Source organism: Felis catus, chromosome F1 (assembly GCF_018350175.1).
Source record: "Felis catus isolate Fca126 chromosome F1, F.catus_Fca126_mat1.0, whole genome shotgun sequence".
In the NCBI taxonomy this organism is placed as follows: Eukaryota; Metazoa; Chordata; class Mammalia; order Carnivora; family Felidae; genus Felis; species Felis catus.
This window is the reverse complement of record NC_058384.1, coordinates 32,953,079-32,964,761: the sequence shown is the minus strand read 5'-3', so window position 1 is coordinate 32,964,761 and position 11,683 is coordinate 32,953,079. Positions and strand designations below refer to the sequence as shown.

General features: G+C 38.3%; 1 long non-coding RNA gene across 1 annotated transcript; it reads left to right on the top strand.

Annotated features, from left to right (window-relative positions):
• Window positions 1-2,205: 2,205 nt before the first annotated feature.
• On the top strand, window positions 2,206-11,123 carry LOC123382855. The gene is made up of 3 exons (XR_006591929.1): window positions 2,206-2,263; window positions 7,929-8,089; window positions 9,528-11,123. It is a non-coding gene; the product is annotated as an uncharacterized LOC123382855 (long non-coding RNA).
• Window positions 11,124-11,683: the final 560 nt, after the last annotated feature.

The window sequence follows — 11,683 nt, the reverse complement described above, 5'->3', positions numbered from 1 at the left end:
GAGGGAAATTTCTCCAAGAGGCAGTATTTGCTCTGGAGCTCACTAATGGACTGACTCAAACTTTCTCAGAGTTGCACCACAGTCTGAAGCTCTTTCTACCCAATCCCCATCTTGCCCCTTCTTTAATAGAGGTCAGACTTGCACTGTGGTCTGAGGCTTTCCATACCTACTCCTATTCTCTTTCTCCATTCTCTTTCACAGGCATTAGCCTCAATGAACCTCTTGTGCTTCTGATTCTACCTCGACAATTGCTTCCCAGAGGGCTCAAACTGACACACCAATTGTGAGACCTTCCCAACTTGTGCATTTCTATGATTCAAGTTCATAAACCCTCATTTTAAAAAGAATCAGGGGTGTCTGGGTGGCTCAGTCAGTTAAGCATCCAACTCTTGGTTTTGGCTTACGTCAGGATTTCATGATTGATGAGTTCAAGCCCCACATTGGGCTCAGAGCTGTTGGTACAGAGCCTGCTTGGGATTCTCTTTCTCTGCCCCTTCCCTGTGCGCACTCTCTCTCTCTCTCTCAAAAAAATAAATAAACTTAAAAAAAAATTGCTCTCTCAAAGAATAGTGCCATGTTGTGAGCTCAGTTTTAAAAAAAGAAATGTGCACATATTTAAACAGCAGAACAGTCCTACAAGGTTTGTAATAAAAAAGAGAAACCTCCTGGCCCTCTCCCACAATTTCTTCCTTCTTTTTTTCCCCCTTTTAAAAATTGTAATTTATTTATTTTGAGAGAGAGAGAGAGAGAGAGAGAGAGAGAGAGAGAGAGCTAGCAGGGGAAGGGCAGAGAGAGGAGAGAATCCCAAGCAGGCTCTGCACTGTCAGTATGGAGCATGACATGGGGCTGGAACCCACGAACCAGGAGATCATGACCTGAGTCAAAACCAAGAGTTAGATGCTTAACTGACTGAGCCACCCAGGCAGCCCAATTATTTCCTTCTAATAGACATTTATTTCCCCTTGTTTACCTGATTATTTTGGTATCTTTCTACGTATCTTCAAATATCATGGTTGTATTGTTGCTACTTAATTTTTCTGTTTTAATCACGATCTATTCCACTACAGATTAGGATTTAGCTCTCTTTCCATCCCCTACTCTTACCACTCATATGCACACTTTCCATAGTTTTTATACTCTCAAAGTGTTAATTTACACTCTGGTTAGATCAATATTCAGTGTTTACATGTGATGACTAAGTGATTGTTATTCAGAGGTAAGCATTGTAGTAAATATGATTACCTTTATTTTCCTACAAATTGAAGTTGATCATTATCTTTTTTTTTTTTTTAAAGCTTCCTAGGTCTCTGTGTGCCCATCACTGATTCAAGCTCATGTATCTAAATACCCTGTCAAGATGTTGAGGCACATTAAGTGTTCTTTCTCATTCATCTTCATGAGGAAGTGTCTCTCTTGGAGCCTTGTGACTTGGCCCGTGAGAACTCATTGCCTTCTATGTGTGGTGTCCAGATGTCTCCTGGTTCTTCCTTTATCATCATCTTCCTGGGATTCTAAGAGTTTCTCTTACATGTTAAGCTCCTGTTTCCTATAATCTATATCTTTCCCTTTTTTGGCTTCTTCAATTAGTATGTTGGAGAACATTCCCAAGTAAGTTTTTGGGAAAGGATGCATAGGAAGTAAGATTTTTTTGAGACCATAGACGTCTAAAACTGTATTTATTCTACCCTTTCACTTTATTTTTAATTTTTTAGTTTTTTTTAATCTTTATTTTTGAGAGAGAGAGAGAGAGAAAGAGAGAGAGAGAGAGAGTGGGGGAGGGGCAGAAAGAGAGGGAGACACAGAATCTGAAACAGGCTCTAGGCTCTGGGCTGTCAGCACAGAGCCTGACGTGGGGCTTGAACTCATGAACTGCGAGATCATGACCTGAGCCAAGTTGGATGCTCAACCAACTGAGCCACCCAGGCGCCCCAACCCTTCCACTTTTTTTTTTTTTTAACTTGGTTGGATATAGAAGCTTAGGAATTAATTTTTCTGCAGAATTCTAAAGGCATTTCTTTTTTATTTTTTTAATTTTTTTATTTTATTTTATTTTTCTAACGTTTTATTTATCTTTGAGACAGGGAGAGACAGAGCATGAACAGAGGAGGATCAGAGAGAGGGAGACACAGAATCTGAAACAGGCTCCAGGCTCTGAGCTGTCAGCACAGAGCCCGACGCGGGGCTCGAACTCACGGACCGCGAGATCATGACCTGAGCTGAAGTCAGCCGCTCAACCCACTGAGCCACCCAGGCGCCCCTAAAGGTATTTCTTTATTGCCTTCTAGTTTATAGTTTATTGAGCTACTGTTATGTAATCAGATTGTTCTATATTTATCCTTGTGATACATCTGATTTCTGATCTTCTTGCCTTCCTGGAATTCTAAAAATTGCTGAGATGTGTTCTGGTGTACAAGGCATTCAATTGTACCAGGCACTCAGAGTAGCCTTTCAATCTGAAAAATCTTGTTCTTCAAATACAGAAAATTTTCTAGATTTTTTCTTTGATGATTTCTTCTGTTTTTTTTTTTTTTTTTTGCAACCCTGGAATTTCTGTGTCACCTTATGTTCTTTTCTTATTCTCTATTTTTTAAGTTTTATTTCCTTATTTATTGAGAGAGAGAGAGAGAGAGAGAGAGAGAGAGAGAGAGAGGGAGAAGGGCAGAGAGAGAATCTCAAGTGGGCTCCAAACTTGAAGCATGGAGCTTGATCTCACGAACTGTGAGATCATGACCTGAGCCAAAACCAAGAGTTGGATGCTTAACCAACTGAGCCACTCAGATACCCCTTCTTATCCTATTTTCTATATCTTGGTCATTTTCCTCAACTTTCTGGGAGATGTCTTCAACTATATCTTTCAGCTGTTATATTGAATTTTAAATTTATATTATTTTTAGTTTCAAAAATCTTTTTTTGTATTCTCTAATTGTTACTTTTTATCCTGTTCTTGTTTCACTGTTGAAATATCTTCTTTATCTCGGGCCTAAGTGAAGACTGAGAACAGGGCAGCTCTGGGGTTTTTGGATGTTGGAAGTTAGTGAACCCCATGCTAGACCTTAAGGTGATGTCCCAACTGTGATGTTCTTTGGCTTTCTCAGTTCAAATTACAGAATGAGGTTGACTGGGATTGATTGGTCCATTTCAGTTAGGTATTACCCCAATCAATTAGCTCAATCAATTAGAACCAAAGAGTAAGTAGACTATACTTGACTATACCATATTTGACTATACTAAACATGACTCCCTGGGTCTCACTATAGATAGTGGGGAGGACTGTTCTCAGAAACAAGAGATGTATCATAAGCAGGAAGATTTGTTTCCTAAAAGATTTGTTTCTCTGGTGTTTCTTCTTGAGATACCAAGAAAGTATTCTTCAATACTTTTTTTTACTTGAAACACTTCAGTATGTGTTAGATTACTGAACTTAAAATAATCTATAGAAGGGAAAATTTTCCTTTCAGACCAGTCTTTGTGGAGTAAAGCTTTGTTTTACATGACAGTACCTTGGAGGGGGCTGCTTTTTAAAGATGTGTGTCTTCAGGTCCTAACTCCAAAAGTTCTGATTTGTTGATATGAGATGGAGCATACAAATTTGTATATTTAACAAATCCTAGATGGTACTTATGTGATGTTAAGGACCACACTTTGAGAAACACCTGTAGAGAAGGCCTTTTTTATGCTTGTTACCAAAAAAAAAAAAAAAAAATCTGATTTTATTTCAGGAGTCAAGGAAACACATGAATTTATTAAGGCAGGTATATAAAAGAAAGGTTCAGCTATTTAACACCTTATTGTGGAATGTTTTGCTTAACTCACTAGTTTGGATGGCCACCAGAGCAAATTTTTGGCAAGAGTTACAAGGTTGCTGCCAAAAGTTCTTAGTGAAAAATTCAAATTGAGAACACAGATCAATGAGGGCATGGCAGAATATCATAATTATCACAACCACCTCATCACCTACTGGCCTAATCAATTTTCTGGGAAAGAGGTTTCTTATCTCTTAAAGAGAAGTCATATATTTTCAAATTCTCTGTGTCCTCAAATGTATCACTGTTGTAACGGTGACATTGGACTTAAATTTTACGAGGCAAGTGACTCAGAAAAGGGATTTGTGGAGGAAAATTTTAAAAAAGTTAATCCATGTTGACTTAGCTGTAGAATGACTTAGCATTCAATTTCTTCTTTTTTCTAGTTTTTATTTTTTTCAACAATTGTGATGACACATCAGTAGGATTTTTTTCTGCTCTTCATTCATATTCTTTTGGATATATGAAATTATTAATTGTAGTTTTAATTGTCATTTAATTGTAATTTAATTTTAATTGTAATTACAATTCAAAGTAATTGTAATTTGGTTGTGCACCCCCCCACACACACAAAATATTTATAGTACAAGCCAGCTTCTGTGTTGTTTAACCATTATTTCGGCTTTAACCTCATTTAAACTTGGTTATAACAAATTTTAAAAAAACAGTTAATTTGAACTAATTACCAAGTTACATTAATGAGGAAGGATATATATGTTAGTGACACTTCCATATAGGTTATGTACAAGGATGCAAAATAAAAATAGGGCAAATGATCATCTCATTACAGTGCAAAAGCCCAATGTATTACCTTTTTTTACATTCCACTATCACCTGGCAAGTCCGTGCAGTATCTGTATCTCTTGCCTAAGACCTCTCCCTAAGGTTCTGATCATACTAACCCCAGTAATCTATAGAACATTTTGATTTTGGTATCCTGTCATGCCTGAATCATCTTCCGTAAAATGTTTCTAATTCCCATATTTCTGGTCTCTTGTGTTTATAACTTCAGGACGAATTCTGCTTTTTCCTGTACTTAATCTGTTTTGTCACTATACGTGTTAGTTAGGACTCGTTTGGTTGCAAGCAGTGGAGTTTCCAATTAGCTTAAGGAAAAAGAAGCGAATTTTCTGGGGGATCCAAAGATAGTTCCCAGAATCAAAGCAAGAGTTGCAAGAAGTGGACTAGGTCTAGGAACCTCTGGAACTAGAGCCAGCAAACTGGTGCAGCAAGAATGTGCTTTCTCTCTGGACAGTAACTAAACTTGCTGGGTATTTTCCACAAGGCTGAGAGCCAGTAGAAGCCTTGATGTCACACACCTACAGCTCAGTGTGCACGAGGAAAAACTGAGTTTGGCCTCCAGTTTAAGTTCAGCCAGTCTCAAGAAGGCATTCCTTTGGTCCAGCTTGAGTCATAGGCCTATTTCTTGGACCAACCATTGGGACTTGTGGGATGCTGTACTCTGGGATTGGCAGTTATATTAGTTCATGCCCTTGAAAGAAGCAGATGCCCAAATGGGATTAAATGCATAAGGATTTTATTTGGGGAGATGCCTGTATGTAAGGGAGCTGGATGTAAAGGGAAGCCTTTAGGTGATGCAGTCTGACCCTGAGTGAAGGAGAGAGAGAGAGTTTCTACAGTTTGTAGCAAGTTCAGCAAAGCTATCGGGTAGTTCTTGAGCCAAAGTTGGCTGAAAAAGGAGTCCCTTGTCTCCTCATCACCCAGGAACAGATCTACCTTGGTGTTCCAGTCATACTCAATTGGTGGCAAGAACAGCGTGTGGGAAGTGTGGCCTCCGTGCAAACACAGAGATGGATTATGAAACACAGCAGCTGGGACCCTTAGTCAGTTGTGTTCCCTGCAGTAGGAGGTCTATGAGGGGCATTCTCATGGCTACACCTCAGCATCTCCAGGATCATGTGGTTGGAGTGGGAGATGGGCAGCTCCAAAAAAAAAAAAAAAAAAAAAAAAAAAACAAAAAGAAAGAAAGAAGAAGAGATATATATATTTTATTTTTTTTTATTATTTTTTTTATGAAATTTATTGACAAATTGGTTTCCATACAACACCCAGTGCTCATCCCAAAAGGTGCCCTCCTCAATACCCATCACCCACCCTCTCCTCCCTCCCACCCCCCATCAACCCTCAGTTTGTTCTCAGTTTTTAACAGTCTCTTATGCTTTGGCTCTCTCCCACTCTAACCTCTTTTTTTTTTTTTTCCTTCCCCTCCCCCATGGGTTCCTGTTAAGTTTCTCAGGATCCACATAAGAGTGAAACCATATGGTGTCTGTCTTTCTCTGTATGGCTTATTTCACTTAGCATCACACTCTCCAGTTCCATCCACATTGCTACAAAAGGCCATATATAAGAGATATATTTTTGTGGACAGATAAAACAATACCATCTAATACATAAAGTATTGTCAAAATTCTTCTAACATGCCTCTTGAACCCAACTCTTTCTTTTTATTCCCATATCTGCTACCATTGTCCATACTTCCATTATCTTATTCCTGGACGACAGAGCATCTTCTAATGAGTTTCTGCCTTTATTCCCAACCTTCCTCAACTAATCCTATACTCCATCTTATACTTTTCTGACTAGAACATCACTTTGAACATATCACTTTCTTACTAAAGGCCCTGCAAGATTTCAGAGGAGTCTCAAATCCTCAGTCTGGGGTTCAGGATCTTCTAATATAATTCTTACTATTCCCTAATTCAACTCCTGTATCTTGCAAATATCACCATCCTTCAAGCACACCATGTTCCTTTCCACCCCAAGCATGTCTTAAAATCGTAGAGTCTCAGAGATGGAAAGTCTGTATATGAGTATCAATTGTTCTCCATTCTAGCTTCTTTGTTTTTTTTTTTTTTAATGTTTATTTATTTTTTAGAGAGACAGAGAACAGGTAAGGGGCAGAGAAAGAAGGAGACCGAGAATTTGAAGCAGACTCTGTCCATCAGCGCAGAGCCTGATGCTAGGTCTGAACCCACAAGTTGGGATTTCATGACCTGAGTTGAAACCAAGAGTTGGACGTTTAACCAACTGAGCCACCCAGGCACCCCACCATTCTATCTTCTTGATCTTAGGGAAACTAGAGGTGAATCTTTGGAGATTAAAACAAGAATATAAAAGAAGAGAAGGGAGAAGAGAGGGAGAGAAAGACAGGGAAAGTGAGAGAGGAAGAGGAGGGGTAGTGCAAGGTCTAAGGTCTGGTCCATGTGACAAAACCAGCAGATGGTCCTTAGGGTTTTAAAAGCACGTATCTGGGCTAAAGTGAAAGCTTCTGGGGATCTGGACTGTGGGAGAAGAAGGGATGGAGAGAATATGGAATAGGTTTCAGGAAAAGTCTTGTAGCAAGAAGAAAACCCACCTGGGAAAACTTCACCATTTCCAACTATCCCAAGGGCCTCCACCAACACAGGGTGAAAAGAAAAAAAAAAGCCAAGTGAGTCTGAGGGGAAAAGCATGGAAGAAAGGAGGGATGGCAGCTTCCCAAATCAGCCATCCATCTAATGTTTTTGTTGACTGGGCCCGTTAGCATAATTCTGTTCCAATAGAGCTTACATGTAAGGTATGATTGCAATCTGGTTTACTGTGGTAAGAAATCCAATTATCTTGCACACTAAACCAAGAGGGATTATTTGTAACAATAATAATCTGGGCACCAGGGCCTATAACAAGCTAAGATCTGTTTCTGTGCAGCTGTCATGCACTGGTTTTGGCTCTGACTCTTGTGACCATACAGAATAAGCCTGATCCCTTTTCATCTGGCAACTATTCAAATATTTGAAAACAATTACCATGGAGTCCCTGAGTCATTTCTTTTTCAGACTAAACATTATCAGTTTTTTAACCTTTTCTCATAGAATATAATTAGAAATATCTTGCTGCTGAATTCACTCCAGATATTTCTTACTAGGGCAAAGGAGAATGGGATTATTGCTTTCTTTGTGATAGATAATAAACATCTAAAATTGCAACCTAAAATCACATTAGGAATTTTAGTAGGTGCCCTTATGTGAAAATTAAACTTACCCTCAATGAAAACTCGAGTCCTTTCCACTTGTGCTCCTTCTGACACAGGTCTTCTCTATTCTGTTTTCTTTCATTTACTGGAAGACTTTATTGAGGACTTCTCATTAATTACATTTTTACTGATAAGGAACCACTGTGGGTGGCACTGGGAGTGGGAAAAATATATCTCTACTGGGATCCTCTCCTATGGCTGTGACCTGCGGAAGCTGGAGATGGCAGGATCCTGGGTCAGGACTAAGAATGAGGTAAGCAAAATGTCCAAGGTGCAAAATTTAAGGAGGCACTCACTCTCAGGTTTGTGTAAGTGCGGCACAAATAGTATAGTGTTCTGGACAGAGTTCTTATCCTGTCTCCTCTCTAGTTTATTGCTTTGGATAATCCAAGAACTTAGATCAGGTAGCTTCGTTCAGGTGTTGGCCATTTTAACTACAAAACAAAGTTTTACAGTTAGTACTTTTATATTCTGCACAAACAACTACACAAGTGTATATTCTTATTTAAGATGCACAAAGGAAAACGATAGTCATTATATGGTATATAGTCAGAGCGAGGGAGTTCAGAATACAAGACTGGGATATTTCTCAAATCTTCCCATGACAGTAAGGAGAGAGAGGAGAAGTGTATAAATCCAACTTTTGCCCCCAATTTGGACAATTGGAAGTGTTTATACTCATGTGTTTCCTTTGGGCTGTGAATTCTTCCTATTATTGTGAAAACTTTTCTTTAAAATTGTCCCCTGGATCTAGGTTCTCCCATTCTGCAGAGGCATAGCTCAGAACATTAAGTGACTTCCCAATGACCAGCATCAAAAGAAAAGCTCTCCATAGGAAATTTGGGAGAAAAAAGAACTTCAGCTGTGATTATATAACTAAGCCTCAGACATAAAGGAGGCTAAATCAAAAGGGAATAGTCCCTAACAGAGACCAGTAAAATCCTTTCAGGAAAACAAAGAGAAGGGGAACACAGGCAAAGAGGGTTGAATGCATACCTCCTCCTTCAGGTTAGCTTACCATGTCCAGCTCAAACCAAATCTATTTGAGGAATTCCCCATTTTAGCTTTCTCAGTGAAAGGGGACCAGGAAGATGAATGAAACAGGGTAAGTATTTAGGACTCAGTCTAGGCCCTATTCAATGACAAAGAGATACTCTAAATTTTCTAATATATGTAAAGGCAAAATGTCAGGGGAGTTCTTACCTCTGATTCAGGGAGAGAGGGTTGGAAGGAATCACAGAGAGGTGAAGCAGCCATTTGAAGTTGTATTTTCAGAATATAATTATATACTTTTAACCTTAAATGCTATTCTTGTTATTTGTGAAAAATTCAAAGACCAAAGAATGATAAAATATAAAGTGAGAGCCTATTCCATGCTCTGGCCCTCCAGAGGAAACAGCTGTTGACAGTTTGGTGTATATCCATCCAATACTCCTGTGCCTTAAAAATGTGTTATTACATATGTATTGGGGTTCTCCAGGGAGATATATCCTCTTTATATGCATGTGTGTATATATATATACATGTGTATATATATGTGTGTGTGTGTGTATATATATATGTATATATGCATATGTGTATATATATATATATATATTCTCTATATGGATGGGGAGAGAGTGAGGGATTATAAGGAGTTGGCTCACATGGTTATAAATCCCCAGATTATGGCTATTTTTTATGTCTTGCAGTTGGCTCTCTGGAGACCCAGGAGAGCTGATGGTGTGAGTTCTAATCCAAAATCTGGCAAGCTGGAGACCCAAGGGGAGCCGATGTTTCAGTTTACCTTCAAAGGCCAGAAAAGACAGATGTCCCAGCTCAAGGCTGTCAGGCAAGAAGAGTTCCCTCTAACTCAGCCTTTTTGTTCTATTCAGTTCTTCAGCTGCTTGGATAAGGATTTACTTAGTCTACCAATTCAAATATTAATCTCCATAGACACACCCACAATAATGTTTGACCAAATATCTGGCACCCCATGGCCCAGTCAAGTTGACACATAAAACCACATTACGTATTTATTATATATAACAAATCAGCTTACAGAGTATGAACTGCTTTATAATCTATTTGCATTATGGCATTGACATTAAGAACATGGGTTTCAGAGTCAGTGGGCCTAGGTTTGAGTTGTGACCTTGATAAGTCACCGAAGGGCTTTGAATTTGTTTCCTTCTTTATAATACTGATGTAATAACATGATATAACTTACAGAGTTGTGATGAGAAGTAAATGAAATGTTGCAGATAAATTGCCTACCAGAGAATAGGCAATTCTCTGATGTACCTGATACACTGTGGCTATTGTGTATGTCAATCAATGTGGCTCCACTCCATCCATTTTTGATAAATGGATAGTATTCTATTACAGGGATGAATCCTAATTTATTTAACTGACTCCTATTGATGGACATTTAGGTTGTTTCTAATTGTTTCCTGTTCCAAACAAACAAACAAACAAACAAACAAACAAACAAAGATAGTCTTATCAACTTATTTATTTAGCAGAAATTCATAAAATTAGAATGACTGGGTCAAAAATATACTACTTATCTTTAATTTTGATGAATATTGCCACATTGTTCTCTGGAAATGTTCTATCAATTTATTTCTCTCCCATCCTCACATTTGAGATCATGCCCAGTTGTCCATAACCTTACCTAAACTCAGCACTATCAATCATTTATGTCTTTGCCAATCTGATATTTAAAAGACATCTCGCTTGTTTTAATTTCCATTGCTTTTATAAATGGCAAGCTTGAGCAAATTCATATACTTAATGCCCATTAGTATTTCTTCTTTTGACCCTTCTTATCTATATGACCACTTTCCTAATAGGTGCTAAGATACTGTTTTCTTATTTTAAGTGCTCTTTAAAATCTTCAACAGTATACTAAAATCTCAAACTTATATGCCACTTAATATATGTCAGGTGCTGTTCTAAATGCTTTACATGTACTAATTAATTTATTCCTCAAAAATCCTATAAATTTGGTACTATTATTATTCTCATTTTACAGATAAAGAAACTGTGTGACACATGAAAGTTAAATAACTTGCTCAAGATCTTGCAGCTGGTAAGTGGTAGAGTCAGTTGCTCATAGGCATTTGGCTACGTCCATGCTGTACCCATTGTCATATATGCTGCAAATCTTTCTTTTCCCAATTTGTATTTGTCATCAAACTTTGTTTACAGTGTCTTTCTTCCATACAGAGCTTTTAAATTTTTAAGCGTCCGACTTCAGCCAGGTCACGATCTCGCGGTCCGTGAGTTCGAGCCCCACGTCAGGCTCTGGGCTGATGGCTCAGAGCCTGGAGCCTGTTCCAATTCTGTGTCTCCCTCTCTCTCTGCCCCTCCCCCATTCATGCTCTGTCTCTCTCTGTCCCAAAAATAAATAAACGTTGAAAAAAAAATTAAAAAAAAATAAATTTTTATGTAGTCAAATTTCTCCTCCTCCTCCTCCTTCTTCTTTTCATGATTTCTTGCTGATCTTATTCATAAATGCTGAGTAGAACTTTCCCCAGCAAAGCAGATTCCTATCTTCCATTTTAAGACAGAAAGGTAGTCATGTGCAAAAGACATGCATGAAGGAACAGAAGAGCAGTGCGCTTTCAGGAAAAAAGTGAGGTGGTCAGATGCATGAATTCTGGGAGACAAGATTGAACAGGTCATTCGGAACTAGATTGTCAAACACGTTGTAAGTATAGATCTTATCCTCCTGAAGGCAGCAGAAGTGGGACTCACTTAACTTATGTTTTTGTTTTTAATAAAAGTAAAACATACTCATGTATAGAATGGCATAAAACAAAATAAAAATACATGTTTCCCAATTTGAACTCCCCATGTACCT